The following is a 13,198-nucleotide window of genomic DNA, read 5'->3' as shown; positions in this document are numbered from 1 at the left end:
CTTTGGTGAATCATTTCTTTCAGTATCTTTTGCTAGCTGGAACCTAAGGGAAAAAGAATTTTCATGAATATTTAATGTTTTTGTCTAATGCCATTTTTATAACAATAACCAGTGTAGCACATTAATATAATTTGGTTCCTTTTTTTTCCCTGAATGATACAATAAACATGAAAAGAATATAAAATTCTGACACTAGACTTTCTGCAAGAACTTGACAAATACATATTGGACATTTCTATAATTCACAAGTACCTCCAGAATTTTCACGTGTCAGCTATGTTCTTCTTGGCCCAAAGCCATTCAGTTGAGAAATAATTGTCAATTATGTCAATTATGTTTGAATAATGATTGCCTTCTTGGTACCTGGTCCCTCCTTATCAAATTAGAAGTCTAGGTTATCTCTATATTTTAGGAAGCATCTGAAAAATATATATAGGTATTTTTCCCCTAGCTAGATCAGAATTTAATTTAGTTATGTCAAAGAAAGGAATTTATTGTTAGTACCTCTACCCGAATGGAGTCAGTTACATTTTATTTATAATTTTAAATATAAGTCTTGGTAGTCTATTTTAACTTTATATTTGGGGATCACTAATGGAGAAGAAAGTTAAGACAATAATGGTTTATTTATAACAAGCATAAACAAAGAATTTTTCATCATTTTCTCTATTTTATGAGTAAATATCAGAAATACATACAATTTGAAGCACAAAATAACCTCATAGCTAATTGTGACAATTTTAAACATCTTGGTTATTTATACACTGTTTTTAGCAGAAAGGAAAAAAACAAAATCCACATATCACATATAATAACTGGAGAGATTAAGGTTGCCAGAAGTACAATTATGACTCATGAAAACTGCACAGTTGAGTTAGCAAATTTTCAATTCATGATTAAATTGACCTTTTTTGAAATTGTGAATTCTGAGAAGGTAATATAGCTTTGACTTAACTCATTTTGACGAGCTTGTGCTCAGTCCCATACTCCCCAAACTGGTACTTCCCAGTCTATTTACAATGTCCTAAGGTCCTCTGTTGTTCTAAATATTCTTCATAAACAAATACAAATGTTATTACAACCCTTAAGGACTGTTTCTGGGACCAGCAAAAGGAAAACCCACAGACATTCATGTGCACACACATACACAGGTTGATAGTCATCAAAAGGAGAATTGACTCATGAAGATAGCAGGATAAATTGGACACAGTAGCGAAGGATCTTCAGTAAAATTTCAAGGAGTTATTGGTCTTAAAGAACCGATTTTTGAGTGGAATAGTGTGGAAAGACTGACAAGGAACACATGGATAAATAAGTCAGTGTCAAACAGTGATAAATACTCTGAAGAAATTAACAGACTCACTCCATTCCCACAACACTGACTTTCTTGCTGGTCCTCAAGTATGCCAAGCACATACTGTGTTCTCTGCCTAGACCTCTCCAACATCAGTTCTTTCCATACCTTAGAGTTTTAAATCATTGCAGACTGTTCTTCCTAGAAGCCTTTCTTGGTTACTCTCCTTAAAATAGCAAGCCCTCTCCTGTCAGCCCTGTCACTGATTTTTCTTACATTTGCTCTGCCTTATTTTTATTCTTAGCAATTATCAGTGCCTGAGGTTAAACTAGTCTGTTTACATCTTAATTATCTTTTTCTCCTACTAGAATGTCATATCCACGGAAGCAAGGATTTTTGTCTTGTTTATCTTTACAGAACCAGCATCTAGAACAATGACCACCATAGAAAGTATTCAATTATTATTTTTTAGATAATAATTATTGAATAAACTGAAGTCTCTAGGAAATAAATTATTTGGCAAAAGATTAAAAAAAAAAAAAAAACTGGGCGGGTGCGTAGTTCATGCCTATAATCCCAGTACTTTGGGAGGCAAGGCAAACAGATCACTTGAGGTCAGGAGTTTGAGACCAGCCTGGCCAACATGGTGAAACCTTGTCTCTACTAAAAATACAAAAATTAGCTAGATGTGGTGGTACTTGCCTATAATACCAGTTACTTGAGAGACTGAGACATGAGAATCACTTGAACCCGGGAGACAGAGGTTGCAGTGAGCCGAGATTGTGCCACTGCACTCCAGCCGGGGTGATACAGAGAGCCTCTGTCTCAAAAAAAAAAAAAAAAAAGAAAAAAAAAACAAACAAAAATACTCAGTGTTTCTTAGGTTTTCATACTACAGTGATATGCTGTATAATGACATTTCAGTCAATGTTGAACTGCATATATGATGATGCTCCCATAAGATAATTATATTTTACTGTACTTGTCATATGTTTAGATACACAAATATTTACTTTGTTATAATTGCCTTCATTATTCAGTACAGTAACATCCTGTACAGGTCTGTAGCCTAGAAGCAATAGGCTATATTATAGCCTAGATCTGTAGCAAGCTGTACCATCTAGGTTTGCGTAAGTAAACTCTACAATGTTCACACAATGATTATATCCCTGTGTGATACAATGTGAGAAATAAGAAGATATTTCTCAGAATGTGGCTCAGTCATTAAGAGATACTTGACTATACTAATAACTACCATTTATTAGATAAATTACAAGCATTGTGTTAAACACTTTACCTACACAATCTGTAGGACATCTCTTATTGATGAAGCTAATTTGCCCCAGGTCACACAGTTAGTAAATAATGTTAACCCTTAAGCTCCATCATTTCTTACAAGAGTCCAAAGCAATCCCTGCAAGAGACTAGACAACATTTACACTGACACAATTGGGACTGGTACAGAGTGAATAAAAAACCCTTTAAAAACATTTAATTAACATATGCCTTAAATGTTTGTCATGTAATATTTAATTCTGTATTCTTATATAGAATATATTTGCCAATTATTATATAGCAGTGACATCTTTTTACGATTATAAAGATTCTGGTGGAAAAATGATTTCTTTTATCTTGGCATCACAGGAAACTGTAGTGTATAAATAGTGCCTGTGTTGCATCATATACAACTTTAAACTTATTTCAAGTGGCCTAAAAGCATATGAAGTCATCTGATGGCAGGATTCTTGGAGGCTTTCATTATTTTTATGCAGTTATCTCATACATACATCATAGCAGTTTTAAGTGACTATCTTATAAAGTTTAGGGCTTTAGCCTTAAACAAACTTTTTGCCAAATGCTCTTCCTCTTGGTACTCTCATGTATCTGTGATTTCCAAAATGCTTATTTGACTTACATAATTACAATAACATGGACAACTTACATAACTAGACTTGGAACAAATACAACTGAATCTTGGTAAGCATGTGACTGACAAAGTGGCAGTGAATAAACTAGAAATTAGCCTACTTACCTGTGAATATCATCTGTATTCTGAGTTATTTTCATTTATTAAGGTAATGATGGATTTATTCTGGGAAATTAGAACAGTAGAGGTTTAGTAAAAGTGTTTCTACTCCCATTTGCATGTGATAAGGCCTCAATGTAAGGGCTTTGTATGTAAATTTTGGTGAAATGAATACAATGAAGGAATATCTCTTTTTCAGTGGACCTTATTCTCCATCTCAACCATGACTCTTTGCTAAGACTGAAGCTTGTGACATTTTGCTTGGAAGTACCCTTGAAGGACTGAGTAAGGTGGGAATACGGCTCAGGAAAAGGAATATAAAATGTTTTTGAGGTGAATTGCTTTCAAGGTATCCTTGAAGTTATCTAGCTCAATGCACCTGGGGAAAAAGAAAAAGATAATAAAATGTGGCCAAAGTTATAGCAGGAATAAAAAAGAATGTGTCTTCTTATTGCTTGCTGTCATACATCCTTTGAGGACCAAGCAGCAAAAAAAAATTTTGGCTTTCAAATTTAACCAGATTGAGTTATGATATGTTTGTCTTATAAAAGCAAATGACAGTTCTCTGTCCTAGAAAAAGTGCTATGAGATGTAGCGAGCAGACTGAGCTCACAGTGTCCACATGTTTTGGAGGCATTCTTTAACATGATTTTCTATAGTGTGTTAAACACAGTGAGGCATAGTGAAGTTCAGTTTTTCTTACTCTTTTTAATATAAACATTTTTTAAGCCTCAACAAAACCTGCATTGAATAGGGTCCAGCAAGAATTTTAAAAGGAGCCACACCAGTTTTCTGAGACTTCAAGTCAACTTCATAATTTTATTTAAAATATAAGAGTAGAAAAAATATGGTTCAAGATTATTTACTACTCAAAAGTATAATTAATGGAGACTGGAATCAGAAAGAAAAAAGACAACTGCTCTAGAAATCTGATGCCAGAAATAGTTTGTGATTCCTATCACCTAGTGACTGATATTAGAACAGGGTAAACACCCAACTATGGCTCACGACTCCATATCAGTTCTGACAGGTCTTGTGTTGTGTTGGGATGCTGAATACCATTTCATGGCTGAGTGGCAGTAGATTTCCTTTTCTGGCAATTTGGGAACTGGACACCATGACTAAGAAGGAGTATGTCCTTCTTAAAGTAATACAGAAAATATTTTAAAATATTCTTGAATGCCTCAATGAACTATTGAGGAAGAGAAAAACTTATTAGACGTCAAAGCTAAATAAGAGTGGCAAGCTGGGAACCAAAGAAAACTTTACTATTAAGTGATTTTGCAATTCTCAATGTACTTCAGATTTAGGTATATGGCTGCTTTGAAAGTTGGGGACCAAAACCAAAGCCTAGGGCCACAGAGCTGGGTAATCAAATAGGAGAATCCATATATCTAAGATCCCAAAGGGATATCTCTCTAGAGAGATACTCCATTCATAAAACAGTAAATAGAATTTTCAGGTCTAAACTATGGGAATAAATGGAAGGAATAAAGAAAATCTCAATAGTCAAAAATTCAGTCAGGAGTCATGTAATGTACAGGAAAACAAATAACTAAGTTAGAGTCAATAGAAATGATAAATGTCAGAATTATACCAGCAAAGACTTCAGATATTTGACTTTTTAGGCAGATTACATGTGTTATAAAAAAATAAAGGAATTGACACCATGAGAAAGAGGAAACAGGAATAAAAAGCTTATCTAAAAAGTAGTCCAGAAAGGCAACAGCAGGAAACTATGAAAGAAAGAAACACAATGATAGTGAAAAGGTCTTAATATGTCTAATCAGATTTTCAGAATGAGAAAGAGAAAGGGATGAGGCAATATGTGAAAAGATAGATAATTGTTAAGATTTTCCAGAATTGATAAAATTTACTAATTTTAAGATTCTTGAAGACCAGAAAAACCCCAAAAGAAGAAATACCTGTGCACATCATATTGAAAATGCAAAATAACAAAACCAAAAAGCAGCCAGAGAGAAAAAGAAAGTAACTATAAAAGTAGGAAAATCAGACTCACATTTGACTTCTTGATAGCAAGAATGAGATTTAAAAAATTAAAATAATGTACTGCGAGATAAAAACAAATGAGAATAATGTACTTTATTGGTAAAGTAAATAAGGAACCCATTAGCCTGAGGTGGTCTCTCTAACTCGAGCACTTAGATAAGCAAACTGAAACTTAACTTGGAAACCTTCCTTGTAACTGACTTAAGAAAAATAAGTCTCAGCCAATCACAAACAGTCAACTAGTGACTGGTTATACAATTAGGGACCTCCCATCAGGTCATATCTAAATAAAGCAAACATCTAGCTGTAGCTAATCAGGTAATTTTTCAACTTTGCTTTTGTGTCCAGCCTACAAATTCTCACTGCTCAGATGACAGAGAAGAGCTCTCTGAACCTCTTTCAATTTTGAGTGATGCCTGATTTATGAATCATTATTTGCCTAAATAAACTGCCATCATGAGTGCAAAGTAATGCCAGGAGCAAGCAGTAGGAGATCAAGCCTGAGGATTATACAAGGCCAGATAGCAAATTATCCATAGGTCAGTAAAAGGAGTGTGAATTTTATTAAAAACACCATCATAAATAAATAACTAAATAATCACATAACTAAATTTCAAAAGTTATCTGATAACCCAGTATTACCTATTTTTTTGCAATATAATGTACTGTCAAGTGAAGAGTCATGAGATTCACAAATGTGAGGAGGTGACTTTATTTATTATAAAGGGTTATAGCCTGAAGGGTGTCCATCTTGACAGGCTGTAACTCTTTATAAGAACTAAAGTTTCCTCTCTCAATTTAAAGATCTTGTGATTCTTCAGTTGCTATATCTGACAGATGAGCTTGGGGCTCTGAATGGGACTCATAGTTCCTCCTGTATCCTTTTGAATATGTATGTTTAAGCAACCTGTTCAGCATAAATTCCTGTTCCACCCTCCCCTCCCTCAAAGTGCCTGTTAATGGTCTTTACGGAAGGCTACCCTTTCTAGCCCATCAGAATGGCCACCTTGCAGGACATAACCCTTTAAGAAAAATGAAATCTTTCCAAAGTTATAGATCTTGTGGTGCTTCAGTTGACAGTACACAGGATCAAATGACGTTCCATCATTACAGAGAAGACAAACAGATGTGATAAAGTAATAGGATTTGCCTAATGCCCCCGGTAATTCAAACTCGGCATCAGAATTAGAGCTGCACCTTCTCATTCCTGATCGACAGGTCAAATAATATATTCATGCTGACTTTTTCATTTCCTACTGATAGGAAAATCTATTCAAAGTCCAAGTTGTTGAAGAATTTAAGAACAGATTGGTATCCATTGTAGGAGATCTTCTGATAATGAGTGGGATGACTTAGGAGATGAAGCCCCGGCTACGTGCAGGGAAAGGGACTCACACATTTCAAAATGTGCGACTTATGGAAAAGGAGACTTGGGTTACTGCATCGTGGAAAACAAACCAGTGAGAACAGGAGAACACCTGTCCAGGGTTCTGCATGAATAAGTAAGTCGATTAAATTCTGACTAAAAGAGTTTTCAATATATAATTTGAAGAATATATACTCTGTGCAACAGTGAGAGGTGATAAAGATTTCACATGGATAAATTCATTTTCTGAAAAAGTTAGTAGAGCAATGAGGAAACCTGAAAGATTCTGAATTTTAAAGATTTCCTTTGAATAACGTAATATGAATAAAATTTTAGGGCCATGGTCTCGAGCAAGAGAAATAAACCCATATTTACTCTGTTATTTAAATTCTTTTAATTTAATTAAATATGAAAATAAGGATCTTTGCAAGGTAGTTAAGAGTAATTATGCTTAGTTATTATTGGCTAAATTGGGCTTTTAATGATTTACTTAAAATTTAACCCACATTCCCTTGGAAAAATTGGCATTTCGAATCATCCATCTGGCAGTTGAAACCACAGGGCTAAATTGCATTTAAACAATGTCTTGTTATAGGCCCATGGTTAAACTGGGAATTGTAAATAATTCCAAGGCAATGTTTGAAACAGCAAATAGAAATGCCCTTAGGAGTCATATACATTTTTGTTCTTCATTTCCACATTAAACCTTTTTACCTGAAATATTCATATTCTCTAAAGACAAGGCAAATATGTCTGATAAAAAATAAGCCAAACAAACAACAAACTTGGGAACATAGTCTGTAAAAATATATACTATTGTTATAAAATATTAGGCAGCTCCCCTGGTGGAATTTTACTCACAATGTGACAAGAATCTGTAAGCGTGGTCTTCTATGTTGTTGACAAAGGAATTACAAAGAAATCTCAATGAATGAAAAAGAGATACTACAGGGATATGCAGTGGATGTTTCTGTATCTCAAACTTTAATCCAAATGACTATTATTGATTTTTCCCCCACACAGTAATGACTGAGAAGCATCGTGATCAAATAGATAGGAACTAGTAAGGAAAGAAAAGAAATCTGAATTCTGGGCAAAGCCTACTCCCTAATAAACTTCCTCACTCTATTTTAGCTTCTTTATTCTGTGCCCAGGTAGCACCAGCCTTTGCAGACTCCTAGGAACCAGTTACCTGATTTCACTAAGTCCTTTGAAACCTCACAGATAAAAAAATCTCAATAGAGTCACTATAATTTCTCCATATTTTTTCTGTTAAATGGCTTTAAAAATTCTTAATACTGTTTATTTCAGAAACAAGCATTTAAACTATTTACTCAAAAAGAAAGCTATTGATTTTTTCAATCCCTAACTCAGTTCTTCAAGCAGATAATAATTTCATTATGTTCTCAGCTAAATAATCTGAAGCAGTAATTCTAAATAGTATAAATAGCACATTTAATTTACATGAGTTTAAATATGTCTTTTAATAGCTGCTGATCTCAGAATATGCCTAACACAGTTTGATGTTGTATCCTCTAAATCTCATGTTGGGTTGTAATTCCCACTGTTGGAAGTCGGGCCTAGTCGGAGGTGATTGGATCTTTGGGGTAGATATTTCATGAATGGTTTAGCCCCATCCTCTCAGTGCTATCCTTACAATAGTGAGCAATAGTTCTCACAAGATCCTCTTGGTCCTGCCTCACCTTCCACCATAGTAAAGGCTTCCTGAGGCCTCCCTAGAAACCAAGCAGATGCCGTTCCATGCTTATACAGCCTGCATAACTGTCAGCCAATTAAACCCCTTTCTTTATGAATTATGCAACTTCAGGTATTCTGTACAACAACACAAGAACAGCCTAACACAATGTCCCTATATTTGGAAAAGTTTTCAAGGTAATATTATCCCTCCCTCCCTCCCTCCCTTCTTCCTTTCTTTCTTTTCTTTCCTTCCTTCCTTCCTTCCTTCCTTCCTTCCTTCCTTCCTTCCTTCCTTCCTTCCTTCCTTCCTTCCTTCCTTTCTTTTCTTTCTTTCTTTCTTTCTTTCTTTCTTTCTTTCTTTCTTTCTTTCTTTCTTTCTTTCTTTCTTTCTTTCTTTCTTTCTTTCTTTCTTTCTTTCTTCTCTCTCTCTCTCTTCTCTTTCTTTCTTTCTTTCTTCTTCTTTCTTTCTTTCTTTCTTTCTTTCTTTCTTTCTTTCTTTCTTTCTTTCTTTCTTTCTTTCTTTCTTTCTTTCTTTCTTTCTTTCCCTCCCTTTCTTTTTCTTTCTTTCTTTCTTTCTTTCTTTCTTTCTTTCTTTCTTTCTTTCTTTCTTTCTTTCTTTCTCTCTCTTTCTCTCTCTCTCTCTCTTTCTCTTTCTCTCTCTCTCTCTCTCTCTCTCTCTCTCTCTCTCTCTCTTTCGACAGACTCTCTCTGTTGCCCAGGCTGGAGTGCAATGGTGCAATCTCGGCTCACTGCAACCTCTGCCTCCTGAGTTCAAGTGATTCTCCTGCCTCAACAGTCTCATGAGTAGCTGGGATTAAGGTGCATGCCACCATGCCCAGCTAATTTTTGTAGTTTCAGTAGAGATGGGAATTCACCATGTTGGCCAGGCTGGTCTCGAACTCCTGACCTCAGGTGATCTGCCCACCTCAGCCTCCCAAAGTGCTGGGATTCCGGGCATGAGCCAACGCACCTGGCCAACTTTCTATTATATCTATTAAAGTAACAATAACTATGTATTGTTTATCTAGGTTCATTGTGCCTTGATAGTTTTAAACCATTGTGATTGGCTCACACAATCTTTGAAATGCTCTGAGAAATGTCAGACTAGATTAAGAAAGTAAGTCTAGCAGAGTTACAGCCTAATTGAATTTGATATCAGAAGTGCAAGTAAATTTGATGGTCAGCAAAGCCACCCACCAGAAAGATACACTTGACAGATACCTTGAATATTTTCCAGAAATGTATAATAAAAGCAGAAAGTACAAGAAATGGGTGACCGCAGTCAATTGGGCAGTGACCTAAATATAAGATGTTGTATAAAACGAATGTGGACTATATATAGCTATTCTTGTGCTATTGTTCATCTGCAGAAATCACTTCATTTCTGAAGTCTAAGAGTTATGTATTTCAACGTTTGAAAGCAGAGAAATATGATTCTGTAGAGTCAAACTGAGATTTTTATCACCCAGGAAACGGAATAGCTAAAGTTGCAGATATTACAGACAGAAAGAATTCTACTCCAGGAATATATGTAACAGAGCACAGATTATATATCCAGGATAAATTTAATAGAGGTGGCCAAATAAGGCATACCAGAGAAGGCACAACAGGAGGACCTATGGCCTTTATGAGGCAGCCTTGAAGATACCTTGCTCTAAGTTCCTTCCAAGGAAAAACTTTCAGTTCAACTGCAAAGGGAGCAGTGACCTGCCAGCTTCCAGTTGTCAGCAACTCCAGGAACTATCTGTGTCTTAGCTTGGGCTATGGGATTCCCCAGCAGCCCCAACCAATGACTCATCATGGTGGTAGTACAGCACCTGTCCATTTCTGCCTAATGAGAGATGCCCCTAATAACCAATCTTGGCTCTGGAGGTACACATAGGGTTGGCCCAGGCTGCTGGTTTCCACCAGAGGTTATTTTGCCCTCTAGGGAACATTTAGCAATATTTGGAGATTATTTGCTGTTATCACAGCTGACGGTATGCTACTAGCATCTAGTAGTAGGGGCCAAGGATACTAATAAACATTGTATTAAGTTGGTGCAAAAGTAATTGTGGTTTTGACATTGAAAGTAATGACAGAATCCACAATTACTTTTGCACCAACCTAATAATATTCAGCCTTCTTCAATGGGGACATTATCTCAAGTGAAATAAGCCAGACATAAAAAGACAAATACCATATGTTCTCATTCATATGTGGAATTTTTAAAAGTTGAAATCATAGAAGCAGTGAATACAACAGTAGTTACCAGAGACTTGGGAGGGTGTAGGGGAGGAGGCATGGGAAGAGGTTGGTTAGTGGATACAAAGTTACAGATTTAAATGAAGAAAAAGGTACAGTGTCCTATCACACAGTAGGGTGACTAGAGTCAATAATAAATTGCTAGAAGAGAATAGTTGGAATGTTCTTACTACAAAGAAATTATAAATGTTTGAGGCAATAGGTATGTTAATTATCCTACTTTAATCATTACACAATATATTAATGTATTGAAACAATACATTGCATCCCACAAATATGTACAATTATTATATGACCATTAAAAACAAAGAGACAAATTTGGAAAGTAAAATATTGATCCCAAAATTTATTTATTTATTTATTTTTTTGAGACAAGATCTCACTCTGTCACCAAGACCAGAGTGCAGTGGCATGATCACACCTCACTGTAGCCCTGCAGCCCCGATCTCCTAGGTTCAAGCTCTCCTCCAACCTCAGTCTCCAGAGTAACTAGGACTATGGGCACATGTCATCCTTCGTAACCAAATTTTTTATTTTCCTTAGAGACGAGATTTCACTTTGTTGCCCAGCCTAGCCTCAAACGCCCAGGTTCAAGCCATTCTTTTGCCTTGGTTTCCATAGTGTTGGCATTACAGGTGTGATTCACTGCACCTGGCTGAGCCCAAAATCTCAATCGTGCTGAGACTGAGAAATCTTGACCCAGAATTGATCACATCCGAACATGATTTGAGGATTTCCCTCAGCAATCTTCTATCTTCCTCCTTTTCTTATCACAGGTGTCAGAGCTGTATGTTGGTCCAAAACCTTTCCTATTCAACTGTGCTCCATCTCCTCTTTGGCCTTCCAGTTGTTAACTTTCTCTTGGCATTTCTTATTCAGTCTAAGAGTCCTGATTTCTGGAACATCCAACTGACACCCTTTAATAAACATTTATTAATCATAAAATGTACCAACCACCATACTAGCTGCTAAGAGAAAAATATAAACAAGACATGAACTGTCTTTCAAGGAGATCACACAATATAGAAAAACTTCATAACACAAAATACAATGAATATTAATATATTAAAATTCAATGGAAGAGCTACACTACAAGAAGTTTCAGGCATACCTACTGTGCATGTCAGAGGATTCAGTCAGTTATATTAAAAATATAAATATTTTTAATATTTATATTAATATTTTAATATTTATTTTAAATCTGAGTAGGGCAGAGGTATTTCTCAAGTGTGGAGTTGTTATGATTCTTCAGATGGGGTTGGGCAGCATCTGTCAGAAGATGAAGGGTAAAGGCTTAAGAGGGCAGGGAGGTCCTGACCGAATTTTACTTATTAATGGGTAGTGTTTTTGCATAAAAGCAAAACTGATTATTTCTTTTTAGCATAGAATTACTGGCGGTCATTGGGCTACATAATAAATTTCAGACTGCTTTAGATGTTTACAAAGATCCTCATAAATTAGTTAAAATTTGCCTTTGTAGACTTACCTAATATTTTCCCCACACATACCCTAAATTTTCATTCATTCCTCAATGAGAACCTGCACATCTATCACATACCAAGTTTCTGTGATAGGCAGATATGATAGTGAGAAAGACAGACACAGCCCCTTAGGTCAGACTGCTTTAGCAGTTGAGTATTATTTGCCCCTTTCCAAGCTTAACATGCTTCTTCTTTGTTCGTGCTCCTTCCCATGACTAAACTTTCGTTAGCTCTCAATAGTCTATTTCTGCTCTGTATTGTAAGTCTCATGCCTTTGAAAAAAAATGTCCTTGACCTCTTCATTAATCTAACACTTTGTTGTGCTTTTTGTAGCAATTAGTTTGTATCCCAGGCCACATCTATGTTATAATAATATAGCAATTATGAATGTGTCTCCTGATCTAAACCTGTGAACACATCGAAAGTATATGCTATATCTTGTCTAGACTTGTCTTGCAGGCACACAGCAAAGTGTCGTGCATCGTTAGGTACTCAATAAATGATCACATTTAATTTATTTATCTTTAAATTGTCAACAAAGCAAATAATAACAAAATCCTAATATCAAATATATATTGTATGCACTTTTTTGTTCTTTCTTTATCTCAGATCTTGAACACAACACATATTTAGTTATCATTAGTTCTTAGGCATTTATCTGTGCTGTGCTTACTTCTATAGACTTTCCCAATATAGAAGCTTCTTACTCTACAGATGTCTTGTCTATATTATTGTTTTTCGTAACATCCTTCAAAAAAGGCCACATCAGGCAAGGGCAAAGTACAACAAAGAGAGTCCTTCAGGGACTTGTTCACATTTTCTCAGATGACACACTAGAAAGAAGAATCTGTAACAGGCAAATTCACCGTCTTTGCATATATTGGATATAATTACTTCAACACTTTCAGAAAAGAAGAAAGCACCTAAGATTTAAAATACATGAAAAAAATCAGTATACTGGATCAAATTACTATATCAAGAAGCTTAATTATTATTAAAATTGTGGGACTAGAGATGAGGAAAATGATTTACATATATGGCACAAGGATTTTTATGTTGAACTCATTTCCTACAACACT

At 35.4% G+C, this 13,198-nt stretch overlaps 1 protein-coding gene across 5 annotated transcripts in view; it reads right to left on the bottom strand.

The window, feature by feature from the left end:
- Positions 1-13,198, bottom strand: part of LOC105484296 (contactin 5) — a 1,362,583-nt gene that overhangs the window by 819,967 nt on the left and 529,418 nt on the right. The gene's annotated exons all lie outside the window — the stretch shown is intronic.

This window comes from Macaca nemestrina, chromosome 12, assembly GCF_043159975.1.
Source record: "Macaca nemestrina isolate mMacNem1 chromosome 12, mMacNem.hap1, whole genome shotgun sequence".
Classification (NCBI taxonomy): Eukaryota; Metazoa; Chordata; class Mammalia; order Primates; family Cercopithecidae; genus Macaca; species Macaca nemestrina.
The sequence above is the reverse complement of the archived record's forward strand: the minus strand, read 5'-3'. Positions and strand labels throughout refer to the sequence as shown.